General features: G+C 47.9%; 1 pseudogene; it reads left to right on the top strand.

The window, feature by feature from the left end:
• Positions 1-215: 215 nt before the first annotated feature.
• LOC105096778 (GTP-binding nuclear protein Ran-like) lies at positions 216-791 on the top strand (annotated as a pseudogene).
• Positions 792-12,269: the final 11,478 nt, after the last annotated feature.

Raw genomic sequence — 12,269 nt, 5'->3', positions numbered from 1 at the left:
GCTTTCAGGGAGTTTTGTCTTCCCAGCAAATAATCAAATCTGAGGGTGGTCTTGGGGACCCCCAAACTCTGCAGTTGGTGCCAGAAGTGAGACAAGTCTTGTAGACTGTTGCCTAATTTTACAGGGGGGCACACAGATGGGGCGTGCTATAATGTTAATAGTAAATGCAAGAATAATGGTGATAGCACCCTCGATCAGACAGAGCATGAGGATGCTTCTAGAAGAAACATGATGACTACCCAAAGGGAATCACAAGCTCAGTTCAAACTTGTATTGGCTGGTGAGGGAAAAACTACATTCATGAGATGTCACTTAACTGGTGAATTGGAGAAGTACGTAGCCATATTGGGGGTTGAGGTCCATTGTTTTGTGTTCCACACCAGCAGAGGACCTATTAAGTTCAATGTATGGGATCCTGCTGGTCAGGAGAAATTTGGTGGATGGAGAGATGGCTATTATATCCAAACCCAGGGTACCATTATAATGTTTGAGGTAACAACAAGAGCTTACAAGAATGTGCCTAACTGGCATAGAGATGTGGTACAAGTACGTCAAAACATCCCCATCATGTGTGGCAACAAGGTGGATATTAAGGGCTGGAAAGTTAAGGCAAAATCCATCATCTTCCAGCAAAAGAAGAATCTTCAGTACTATGACATTTCAGCTAAAAGTAACTACAGCTTTGGAAGGTCCTTCCTTTGGCTTGTTCAGGAGCCCCTAACTTGGAGTTCATGGCCATGCCTGCTCTTGTCCCACCGGAGGTTGTCATGGACCCAGCCTTGGCAGTGTAATATGAGACTGGTAGAGCAGGGCCCCCACAGCATGCCCTGATACCTCATCTCCACATGTATCTGATTACCTCTATTCTTTTGTGGCTGATGTGTAATTTTACGGTGTCCAAACCAACTGCAGGTCTGCAGCTCTCATAATGCACGTGCCTCTGGCAAGTAAGACCTTCATCTTCAAGTGCCTATAGGGAAAGATATGTTTGGAGTCAAAGATCCATTGGCATTACCACGAGAAATGGCAACATTTCATCTGTCCACTACAGGAAGAGCTGCCAGATTCTTTAAATATAATTTTAAGTGTTGCACAAATTTAAATGGATAATAAAAAAAAAATGTCAGTTGCTTACCTGCGCTAACAGTTTCTCCTTGATGGTGACTATTGAGCATCTGAAGTATTCATCATTAAAAAGTTTAGATCAGGAATTGTGTGCGGTCATTGCAAGCATAAAACCTCTTGTAAAAAGTTATGTTGATAAAAGCTAACTGTGTAGCTTGGCTAGAGGCTACCAATCCCTCCCATGCTAGTATTCACTTCGCAATGTGTTCCTGCCCTTCGTTCCTCCCATCTGGGGGTGGGTCTACGGCTCCACCCCCGTATCCCAAAGTCTGGGCTGGCCTTGTGACCTGCTTTAGCCAATAGAAGTGGGCGGAAGTGACTTGAGCCTCCCACCGCGCAGGAAGGTTGAGGCTTCTGCCTCGATTTTCTCGCAAGGTTCTGGTTGCCATATAAAGAAATCCACTTAGCCTACTAGGACACGAGAACCCATGGAAGAGAGGAGACCTGAGGGGTCCTAGACCACAGTCAGGCATGTGAGCGAGGCCATCTGGACCCTTCCAGCCCAGGTGATCCTTCCTCTTGGGTGAGTCCAGTTAAAACCCGCAAGAGGAAGTGCTCAGCCAACCACCACAATCATGACAAATCAGAAACTATTGTCGTTTTAGGCCACTATGCCTTGGGGTGGCTTATTACACAGCAAAGGCTAATTAAAACCCCAGCTCAGCTTATCATTAAAAAATGAAAAGCTCTAATAGGAAGGGGACGTGGGTAGGGGTAGGAGTGAAACAAAATTGGCCTTACCTTGGTAATTGTTGAAGTTGGGGATTCATTATCTACTCAACTATTTTTGTGCGTGTTTGAAATTTTCCATAGTACAAAGTAAAAAATAAAAGGAGGGTTGGAAAGATTTCTTTAGAAAAAAATATATACATCCTTGATATTCAACACATTTAACTTTTTTTTCCTAAAGAAAATCACGGATTTATTCCATTTGCAACCAGACGTGCCAGGTGTACCCACCATGTCGGCAAATATTTCACATTTCAGGAGGAAGACCAACACATTGAATTTTTTACATGATTGCATAATACACAGAATGAAATATATTTTTACCCCAGCAGGCCGCATTTTGACTCTCCAGATATTCTCGAGTTCACCCCTGAATGTCACAGAGATATTACATAAAATTTCTGGGTGTGTCAAGAGGTGAAGAAGGATAAGGGGCCTGATCCCACCTCCAAAACCGGATCCAAAGGCAGCTGGCGCCCCCACCAGGCAGAGCTCGGGCGGGACAGGACCCCACAGCCCCCCAGCCGGGGATGGGAGGGCTCCGCCTTCCTTCCCTCCTTCCTGCCCTATCTGGTCGAGACCCTGCCTGGCGGCTGGGGCTAGGGTGGGTGCAAGGGTGCGGGGAGGGGGCCGGAAAAGGCGGGCCAGCCTGAATTACCACCAGCTCCGAACTGTCCAGGGAGGGGCCAGAAGCTTCTTTCACAGATCGAGCCACCCTTGGACGCCCCTGTCCATCCTTGCTGGGGGGGGGGGGGGGCAAGTGGCAAGCGGGCCGTCCTCGGGTCCCAAGCCTCACGGATCGTAGGACCTCTGCCCCTCTGAGTCACACTCTCCCGGAGCCCCGACCTCCCCGGGCTCCGATCCTCGACAGACTGTAAGCCCTGTGCTGTGGAATCCGAGCGGGCCCGCGTACAGCCCTGAAGTGAAGGGTCGCCACGGCCAGTGCAGTCCCCAGCGGGGCGCCGAGCTGACAAGGGAAGTGGGGCGGCTGGGGCCCCGTAGGGGGCGTCACCCGAAGACGCCTAGAATCCGGGTTTCAACCGCCTCGTTGATCCCGTCCCTGCTTCCTTGAAGACGTTTGAAATGACTGATGCGAGTTCTCTGGCCTCGAAGCCACCCTCTTAGGAAGCCCTTTCCTTCCAAGGTCGCCAGAACCAGCGGTGGGGGGTGGGGAGCAGGGTGGGAGGGAGGAAGGAGAGGAGAGGGTGGGAGGAGAGAAAGGGATGGAGGAAGGCGCGGAGGGGGGTGGGGGGAGAGGGAGAGCAGGAGGGAGGAAGGGGAATGAATTGCATTGGCCCGTCGCCTCCGCAGCGGAAGACGCTGACACTCTCAGTCCAGCCCCCTCCCCGGGGGCCCAGCGTTCCCGTTCCCCAAGCCAGGCTGCAGACAAATGAGCACACAGAACACGCAGATTAGAACATAAACAAGGATGTTTTATTACTTCCTTTTAATTTTTCTTTCCACACTAATTAATAAATAAACGACTGCAACGGAAAGAAAAAAAAAGCAAGCGGAATCCAAATATCCTTTCGGTTGCCATTTAGTTATATAAGAAGGACGAATTAAGGCTAGCTGGCGGTAGAGTTCCTCCAATGCTACGCTCCAAATCCGAGCCCCTGCACCGGCCTTAAATCAAAAGCAGGCACCAGCCGCAAGCACAGAAAGTGGGGCAGAGTTCCGCCAGCAGCTAACATGATAGCCTGCTTCTGGGGGGACAACTGTCACAGGTCCCAGAACTAGGCCCAGCTAAAAGTCACCAGCCCTGAACGCCTCCTAGTACCCCGCCTCCCCCTCAACTTGGCTTCTTTGCAGGGACGGGCTCCAGGCAGCTTCCTTTGTAAGGTGCCCCCATGCCCAACCTGCCACCAGAGTTGCTGGGTCAGGGAGCAGATTTCTGCCCCGAGGTACCCGGCCACCAGCGTCCCCTTGCCCAGAAAAAGAAAACAGTGGAGAAAAAGAAAACAGTGTTTATGAAGAGCCAGAAACCACTCTGTCTCAATAGGGGAGCTGTGGGAGGCTGCGGACCTGAGGAGGCAGAGGGAACAGCTTAGGGGAACAAAAGGCTGAGGGAAGGGGAGGGGGGAGGGAGAGAGAATAAAGAGATGCTAGCAAAGAGAGGGGCAGGGCGCAGGAATTCAGCCTCTGCCTGTGCTCCCTGCCGCCTTCCAGGCCTTTCTGAGGCCCACTGCAGCAGCATCCCGTCTTCCAGAACTATAATCCCTCGTCTTCTGATTCACCAGACACCTATGACCTATAACCTCCTTCGGAGGTTCAGAAAGCTTGAAATTTCTGGTACTTAAACTCAGTGGAGCTCTAAATAACATGCCCCTCAAATCAAAGCTTTCTCATGTTACTTAAAAAAAAAAACATTTTACTTTTTAGAGCAGTTTTAGGTTCACAGCAAAATTGAGAGGAAGGTGCAGAGATTTCCCATATAGTTCTTGCCCCCACATGTGCATAACCTCCTCTATTATCAACATCCCCTATGGAGAGGTATGTTTGTTACACTTGAACCTACATGAATACATCATCACTCAAAGTCCATAGGTTACATTACGGTTTGCTGTTATATGGGTTTGGACAAATATAAAGTGATGTGTATCCACCATTACAGATCATGTGAACTAGTTCCCACTGCCCTAAAAATCCTCTGAGCTCCTGCTGCTCATCCCCCACCGTCCCCTCTCCAGCAATCACTGATCCTTTAACTGCGTCCACAGTTTTGTGTTTTCCAGAATATTATATAGTTGGAATCACGCAGGATGTAGCCTTTTCTGATTGGCTTCTTTCATTTAGTAATTCATTTTACTTTTATGGTAAAAGTATCCTGCTTACATTTTCCTAACCTTCTCTCTTTTAGTGTATACAGCCCATAATACCTTCCAGATGAGGCAAAAAGCTTATTTCAGGCCTACAAATACATTGGAATCAAGTGTTTTTCCTTTAGGAAAAGGGAAAGTAACACTGCAGACTGGAAACTGGAAATCGCAGCGTTTCTCATTTCCGCCACAGTCCCATCTTTCTAAAGCATTGTTGACTTCATCTTCCAGAGCAGGGATGTTAAAACTTAGGGATGCATGCTCAGAAGAGTGGCTGCTTCACCCAGGGATGGGCATGACCTGGGGCCTGGCGTCCATGGAACCATCCTGAGGGCTGCCTCTCCCCAGCCAAGCAGCGTGGTCCCACCTGCCATACACAGAGCCCAGCAATGCTCTGCATGGAGGCAAAACCATGGGGGCCTGTTTCATGAGGCCTTGTCAAGACTCATCCCCTGCTTACTTCTCTGGAGGTCATGAGCATGGTGCTACTGGCAGGTGTCTCCCTCGCTTCATCCCCACACTGTCTCTGCAGCATCCTCCCATCAGCCAGAATCATAACAACAGAAATTGATATTTGCCGACTGCTAATTACCTGCCAGGCACTGTACTAGGCCCTTTATGTGTATTTAATCCTCACAACCGTATGAGGTAGGTAATAGCAGTATCCTCCATTCTATAACTGAGGAAGCTGAGGCACCGAACAATTAGGTTATACGCTCAAGGCCACACAGCTTGGAAGCGGCCTAACCAGGATTTGAGTCCAGTCTAGTTTCAGAGCTCAGCTGTTAGGCACTACATTGTGATGGGGCAGATACTGGTTATACGTTGCTGTGGAACTAATGACTCCATACCTTGGTGGCTTAAAACAATGGACAGTTGTCATCACATTTAGTTTCTAAGGGTCAGGAATCTGGGTGCTCAGAGGGGCTGGTGGGAAAGGCTGCAGTCAAGCTGTCGACCAGGGCTGTGGTATCCCAAGACTTGACTGGGCCTAAGAGATCTGCTTTGAAGCTCATTCATGTGGCTGTTGGCAAGAGGCCTCAGTGCCTTGCCATGTGGGTCTCCCTAGGGCTACTCTGGTCCAGCGTTCCCCCAGGGTGACTGAGAGATTGAGAAATGAGCCACCCGGCCTTTTATGACCTAGTCTCCTGGTCGCACATCATCACTTCTGCCTTATTCTATTCATTAAGTCCAGCCCACACCCAACAGGAGGGCATTACACAAAGACGTGAACACCAAGAAGCAGAGATCACAGGTATGAACAGGAGTGAAACAGAAAGGGACCTTGCCCTCAAAAAAAACATAAAACCTGCTCTAGAAGGGACAACGAAGAGCTCCCCGGCCCTGTGCAGATGCTGGTTACCATTCAACAAGCCCTTGCCCTGTGTCTGACACATTTCACCGGACGCCACGGAGAGAGACTTGTCTAGAACATGAGCTCTGTGGGGACAGGTCCCACGTCTTAGATGCCATATGGTTTTTAGGCTTCTATGAATGTTTTTAATTGACACTAAAGAAGTAAAAGATGTACTCACTGCTCTCAGAAAGGGAACGACCTAGTTAAATATTCTTAATTACATTCTATTTGTATACTTCTGTGGTAAAATATACATACCATAAAAGGTATCGCTTTGACTATTTTTAAGTGTACCAGTTAGTGGCATTAAGCCCATTCGCATTGTTGTGCAACCATCACCACCATCTATCTCCAGAACTTTATGATCCCAAGTTGAAAAGCTATGACCATAAAACAAGAACTCTCCATTTCCCCCTCCATCCAGCCCCTGGAAACCACCATTCAACTTTCTGTCTCTAAGGTACCTGATTAAGTGGAATCATCCAATATTTGTCTTTTTGTGCCTGGCTTATTTCACCTAGCATAATGTCTCCAAGCATCATCCATGTTGTAGCATGTGTCAGAATTTCCTCACTTTTTAAGGCTAAATAATATTCCATTGTATGAATATACCACATTTTGTTTATCCATTCATTCATCAATGGACATTTGGGTTCCTTCCACGGTTTGGCAATTGTGAATAACGCTGCTGTGAACATGGGTATGCAAATCTGTTTGAGCCCCTGCTTTCAATTCTTTTGGGTATATCCCCAGAAGTGGAATTTCTGGATCATATGGTAATTTGATGTTTAATTTTTTATGTTTAATTTTTTTGAGGGACCACCATACTGTCTTCCTAACAAGCTAGTTTGAACAAGAATAAACGTTTCTGGTTTTGGACCCCTGTGCTCAGCCCTTTGCACACTTTATCTCAAACTAACACTGCAAGGTCGTGTCACTATTCTCATTTTCAACAGATTAGTTTACTCAACATCATACAACTTGTTGGGAGACAGTCAACACAGGTGGGTCAGTTAGCAAGGCAAATAGCTATGAGGTGAGTTTAATAAAGCACAAGTTCGGTCCAATAAACGAGGCCACACACTGTAGTTATCCACGGAAAGGTTCCTAAAAGGAGGAAGTGAACCAAATTTTGAAGGTGTCCCACAATCAGGTGTCTTGTGGAAAGCGAGGAGAACACCTGACGGCGGAGGAGGCCACTCCCCACCTCAAACCCCAGGGGGCTGTGTGTGATTTTCTTATTTGCTTGCCAGGGGCTCCACACAGCATCCGCATTTTTCGGAGACTTTTTGAGTAGCATCAGCCCACGTGGCAGAGCGGCCTGGTTCTGAAGCCTCGATCACAGCAGAGCCATCTCTTGCCCTGGCCCCCTTAGAGCTGGCTGCCTCCGCGGTCCTCAGCAGTTGGATCAGAGCAGCCCAAGGTGTTGTTACAACTTATGTTTCACTTTGGAAGCGACATCCTGCTGGTTCCCTAGAAACTTCCTCAAGCTGGTAGAAATTTCTGTAAGCGGATAGTGACTCAAGTTGAGAAGAAGTGATCAGAAAGGCGAGTGGGAGGGAGAGAAGGCATTCTAGGCAGAGGAAGGGCAGAGACACGGGGACACAGACAAGCAAGTGACAAAGGATTCGCGACTTGATGTATGAAGAGAGAGCAAAGATCATGGGAAGAGGAGACGGGGAGAGATGTGGCAGAGCAGGACTCAGTGAGCTTTCCTGCATGTTTTCTGTATGACCCCACAAGTCCTCTCCTGGGCACGTGTCAGGAGACCCCAAGCCAACATGATTCACAGGGAGGGCTCACAGGCCTCATGGCTGAGATTTACCGCAGTACAAGGACACAAAGCGCAATCAGCACAGGGAAAAGGTGCGTGCAACCAAGTCCAGGGGAGGCCAGGCGCAAGCTTCCAGGAGTCCCGTCCCTGTGCAGTGACACAGGACACACTGAATTCCCCCCAGCAACTGATTGTGACAACATGTGTGAACTGTTGCCTACCAGGAAAGCCCATTAGAGACTCAGCACCCAGGGTTTTTAATTGGGGGCTGGTCACGTGCCAGGCACTGTCTGCCCAGCACGAACCTAAATTCCTGACTCCCAGGAGGCAAGCAGGTGTTCAGCACAAACCAGAGTGTTCGCAGACCGTCTAGGCACAGTGAGCCGCCCTTATCACCTGGAAGGGAACCTTGCTAAAATGCAAGTTCCCAGACACCAGCCAATGGCTAACTGTGCAAGCAGGCCTTTCTAAGGACAGGCCAGCGGCCTGCTGTGTTAACCCCTTCCTGCACGGCATGTATCCCATGGGACTGGTCGAGTGGGCCCGTGAGGGGTACTCAGGAGGTGCTTACACAGTGCTGTTTGTGGTGGCAGGGATTCCCAGGCAACCTGGGCATCTGTGGTTCAGTGTGGTGGGGACACACCCCAGAAGAGCACACAGCAATTCGAAACAATGGATTACATGTACGTGTAGTATTAGGAATGGATCTGAAAAACTGACTCCTTAGTGAAAAAAAGTAAGAAACAGGATGAATTATATAACCCAATATCATTCATGTAAATTCAAAATATATGTATCCGGGTACCAGTCATCTAAATTTCAAAAACAGGAAACGTAATCTACGCTGTTAGAAGTCCACATCCAAATTACCCTTGGAGAGGTGGTGACTTGAAGGGGAACGAGATGCTTCTGGAACATGGCTCATGTTCTCTTTCTTGGGCTGGGCGCTGGTTACACAGCTGTGTTCATTTTGGGAAAATTCACCCTGCTGTGCACTTATGATGTGTGCATTTTTCCATATGTATGTTACACGGCTGTACAATTTACAGTAAAACCAAAAACACATTCATGGAAAACAGCAATAACCAGTTTGCAAAAGCACATATGAAGGAAAAGATATAGCATATTGGTTTCCCCAACTGTTATCCATTGCTTCATGTAGGAGTGACAAAAACACTTGCCTGTAAATGTTTTTGACCAAAACCCCCCAGCTAGTGGCTTTAGTGCTAGGTGAGTTCTGAATTAGGTCACATAAAACACATACACATGAGACAGGCCTTACGGGGATCAATGTTCTTAATATGCCACAAACAGAGGCGTATCATTAATTTGACCCTCTGTACCTGAGGTTAAAAAAAAAAGATGCAGAAAAACTCTGCGTGTGATCTCACCATTCAGAGAGATCCACTGTAGAACTTGATTTCTTTCTGATGTTTAGGAGCCTGTCTCCATCTACCCCAGTTTCCTAAGGGATTAGGGACCCCCACCCCCTAACTCTCCTCAACCCGGAGGAAGAACTGATCCCAGAGGGCCCACCAGCCTCTTCCGGAACTGCGGAAGTGCGGAGGCTTCTCTGGTCAACATGCAGCCCTGCTGAGTGATTTAGTGGGGAAGAAAGATGAGCTCTAATCAAATCCCCGGAAAGACTTAAAAGAGCTTAGCAAGTGCTCACACTAGAGCTGCATCCCAATGCCCTGGAGAGCTCATTAAAGCTCTGTGTGCTGGGCCCCTCCCCCAGAGTTTCTGATTCAACAGGTCTAGGGTGAAGCCAGAGAGTTTGCATTTTGAACAAGTTCCCAGGTGCTGCTGCTGCTGGTGGTCCCAGAAGTTCACCTGGAGAACCACTGGTGCTACGAAGAAGTATGGTTACTGCTATTTCTGATTAGCAAGCTTTCCTCCCCCAGGGCTATCTCAGGTTCCAGAACAAACCTCAGCCCTGGCTGCTATCTAAGCAGGTGGTGTGGCCTGAGAAGTGAAGCTAATCCCACAGACAATGGAGGAAAGGTGGAGGAGGGGAGCTACGTGTGTTTGGAGACATCAACACACAGCTTCTGCAACCAGCCCTGCCCTCCATCCTGCGCAAGAGGTGATGCTCTGAGCTTTCAGCTGAGAAATCTGGACCATAGCTAAATTCACTAGGGTGGTAGTCTCAGGGAAACATGAGCATAAAACCGAACAGGACCCTGAAGGGCCCTCCTGGGTACAAAAGCCCCTCCATGTTGCCTGTTTATTGTCCGTAGAGAAAACACTTTAATCTCCTAGGCATTCCCTGAGTTCCAAAGAATAGACTCAAGCAGTTACTAATTAGGAAAGTGAGGGAACTCAGAAACAAAGGAAAAGCAGTTAAGCAAGAAAAGAATAGTTAAAACAATAGTCAGCAATAAAACAGTCCTAGCTCCTCCTCTAGAGATATACATAACAATCTGACACTTATCTTTGAGTGGTTCTGCAGAAACTAAGACCCCCCTCACCTACCCAGGTGAAGGCTGACCACCAGTGCCTAGACCCCAGACGGGTTGGAACCAGGAGGTTGATGATTAAGATTCCTGAAACATCACTCTGTTACCTCACCACCAACTAATGAGAAGAAACTCCACAAGCTGCAACCCTCACCCCATATGTTGCCTTAAAAACCCTTCTCTGAAAGCCATTGGGGAGTTCAGGTCTTTGAGCATGAGCTGCCCACTTTCCTTGCTTGGCACCCTGTGGTGAATGCTGCACTCTCCTTCACCACAACCCAGTGTCAGTAGATTGGCTTTGCTGCGTGGTGGGCAAGTGGACCCAAGTTTGGTTTGGTAACAAGTATGTGTCCAAGAAGGGGGTTCCCCTGGTAATTACATGATGATCCCTTTTGAAGAAAGAGTGTGTTCCAGAAGGGCATGGTCAGTAGAGAGTCTAAACCAGGGCTTCCTAAATTTTTCACACACCAAAAGTTATAACATTTGTATTATTTATTTGAGAGTGTCCATAAGAGCCTTGGTTTAAAAAAATGAAGAAAACGATTATATTTCCTTTATAGTATATAATTATGATAATAATAAATATGGAATGTGTATAAAATTCAAATCAAATTACTATAAAATGTACAACCATCAGTTCTGGGGCAGGACTACAGCCCGTTCCCAGCACCTAAAGAGCCAGGGCACTCCGGCTGGAAGGCTTTGCTTCAGAGCCCACTGGCCCACAGAGCAGGAATCTGGCAGTGTTCCACCTGCTGGAGGCAAGGGGCAATCTGGCTGAGAGGTTCCCATGTGGTAGTGTATTGGTTAGCTATGGCTGTGTAACAAAACTTAGCTTAAAACAACAATGAGCATTTATCATTTTATGGTGTCTGTGGGTCAGGAGTATGGGACTGATTCTGACTCAGGGTCTCTTGTGAGGTTGCAGTCCAGCCCGGGCTGAAGTCTCTGCGGACTTGACTGGGGCTGGAGCATCTACTTCCAAAATGGCTGACTCACATGGCTGGCTGTTGGCAGGCAACCCCAGTTCCTCAACACATCAGCCTCTCCAAAGGGCTGTGAGAGTGTCCTCACAAATGGCAGCTGGCTCCCCCCAAGGAGTGAATCAAGAGATAGCAAAGTGGAAGCTGCAGTGTCTCTTATGGCCCTCAGATGGCACACACTGTCACTTCTGTGGTATCTTATTGGTGAGACAGGCCAGCCCTGTTCATTATAGGAGGGATGTACACAAGCCAAGGTGAGGCTCTTTGGGGCCATCTTTGAGGCTCCTGCCACAGGTGGCTTCTGCGGTGGACAGCTAGGGCTCTGCACTCATACTCTGGCCTCCGTGAACTATTCATCTGGGCTATTCTCTTTCCTTAGCTCTGATTTTGTACTTGCTTTACCAGTTAGGATTGGGTGTGGCCGGTAAAACAGAAAATAAATAAGTGATTTAAACAAGAAAGTTTGTTTCTGTTTCATTTAAAAGAAGTCTAGAGGTAAGCAGATCAAGGCTGATGTGGTGGCTCCACAGAAATCTGGGGCCCAGGATCTTTCTATCTGTCTACATCTTCATCCTTAGGGCATGGCTTCCATCCCTCGGATTACAAAATGGCTGCTGGCAAGCTATCATCACACCCATATTCCAGGCAGGAAGTAGGGGAAGGGCAAAGGACCAAAGATATTTCCTAGAATCCTCACCTACCAACTTCCACTTATATCTCAATGGTCATCCCTAGATATAAGGGAGGCTCTGAACATCATTTTGTGTCTGGCACATTGCTACTCCAAATAATATCGGGTACTGTTGGTAAGAGGGGAGGGAAGGAAAGGGACTGGGTAGGCATGTCTACCACTTTTGTAAAACAAGCTTCCCACAAAATAATTTGGTTTCCTGGATTCCTTCCTTCAGAGCAGGAGGGCTCTTAATGGGGAACATGGATATTTCTGGTTCATGTAAACTTATGTTCAGTGTAAAGAAACATGTCCTTCTTCAAGTCAACACAGTGGTACCCAGCCTACATGTC

Source organism: Camelus dromedarius, chromosome X, assembly GCF_036321535.1.
Source record: "Camelus dromedarius isolate mCamDro1 chromosome X, mCamDro1.pat, whole genome shotgun sequence".
Classification (NCBI taxonomy): domain Eukaryota; kingdom Metazoa; phylum Chordata; class Mammalia; order Artiodactyla; family Camelidae; genus Camelus; species Camelus dromedarius.
This window is presented reverse-complemented; position numbering and strand designations above follow the sequence as displayed.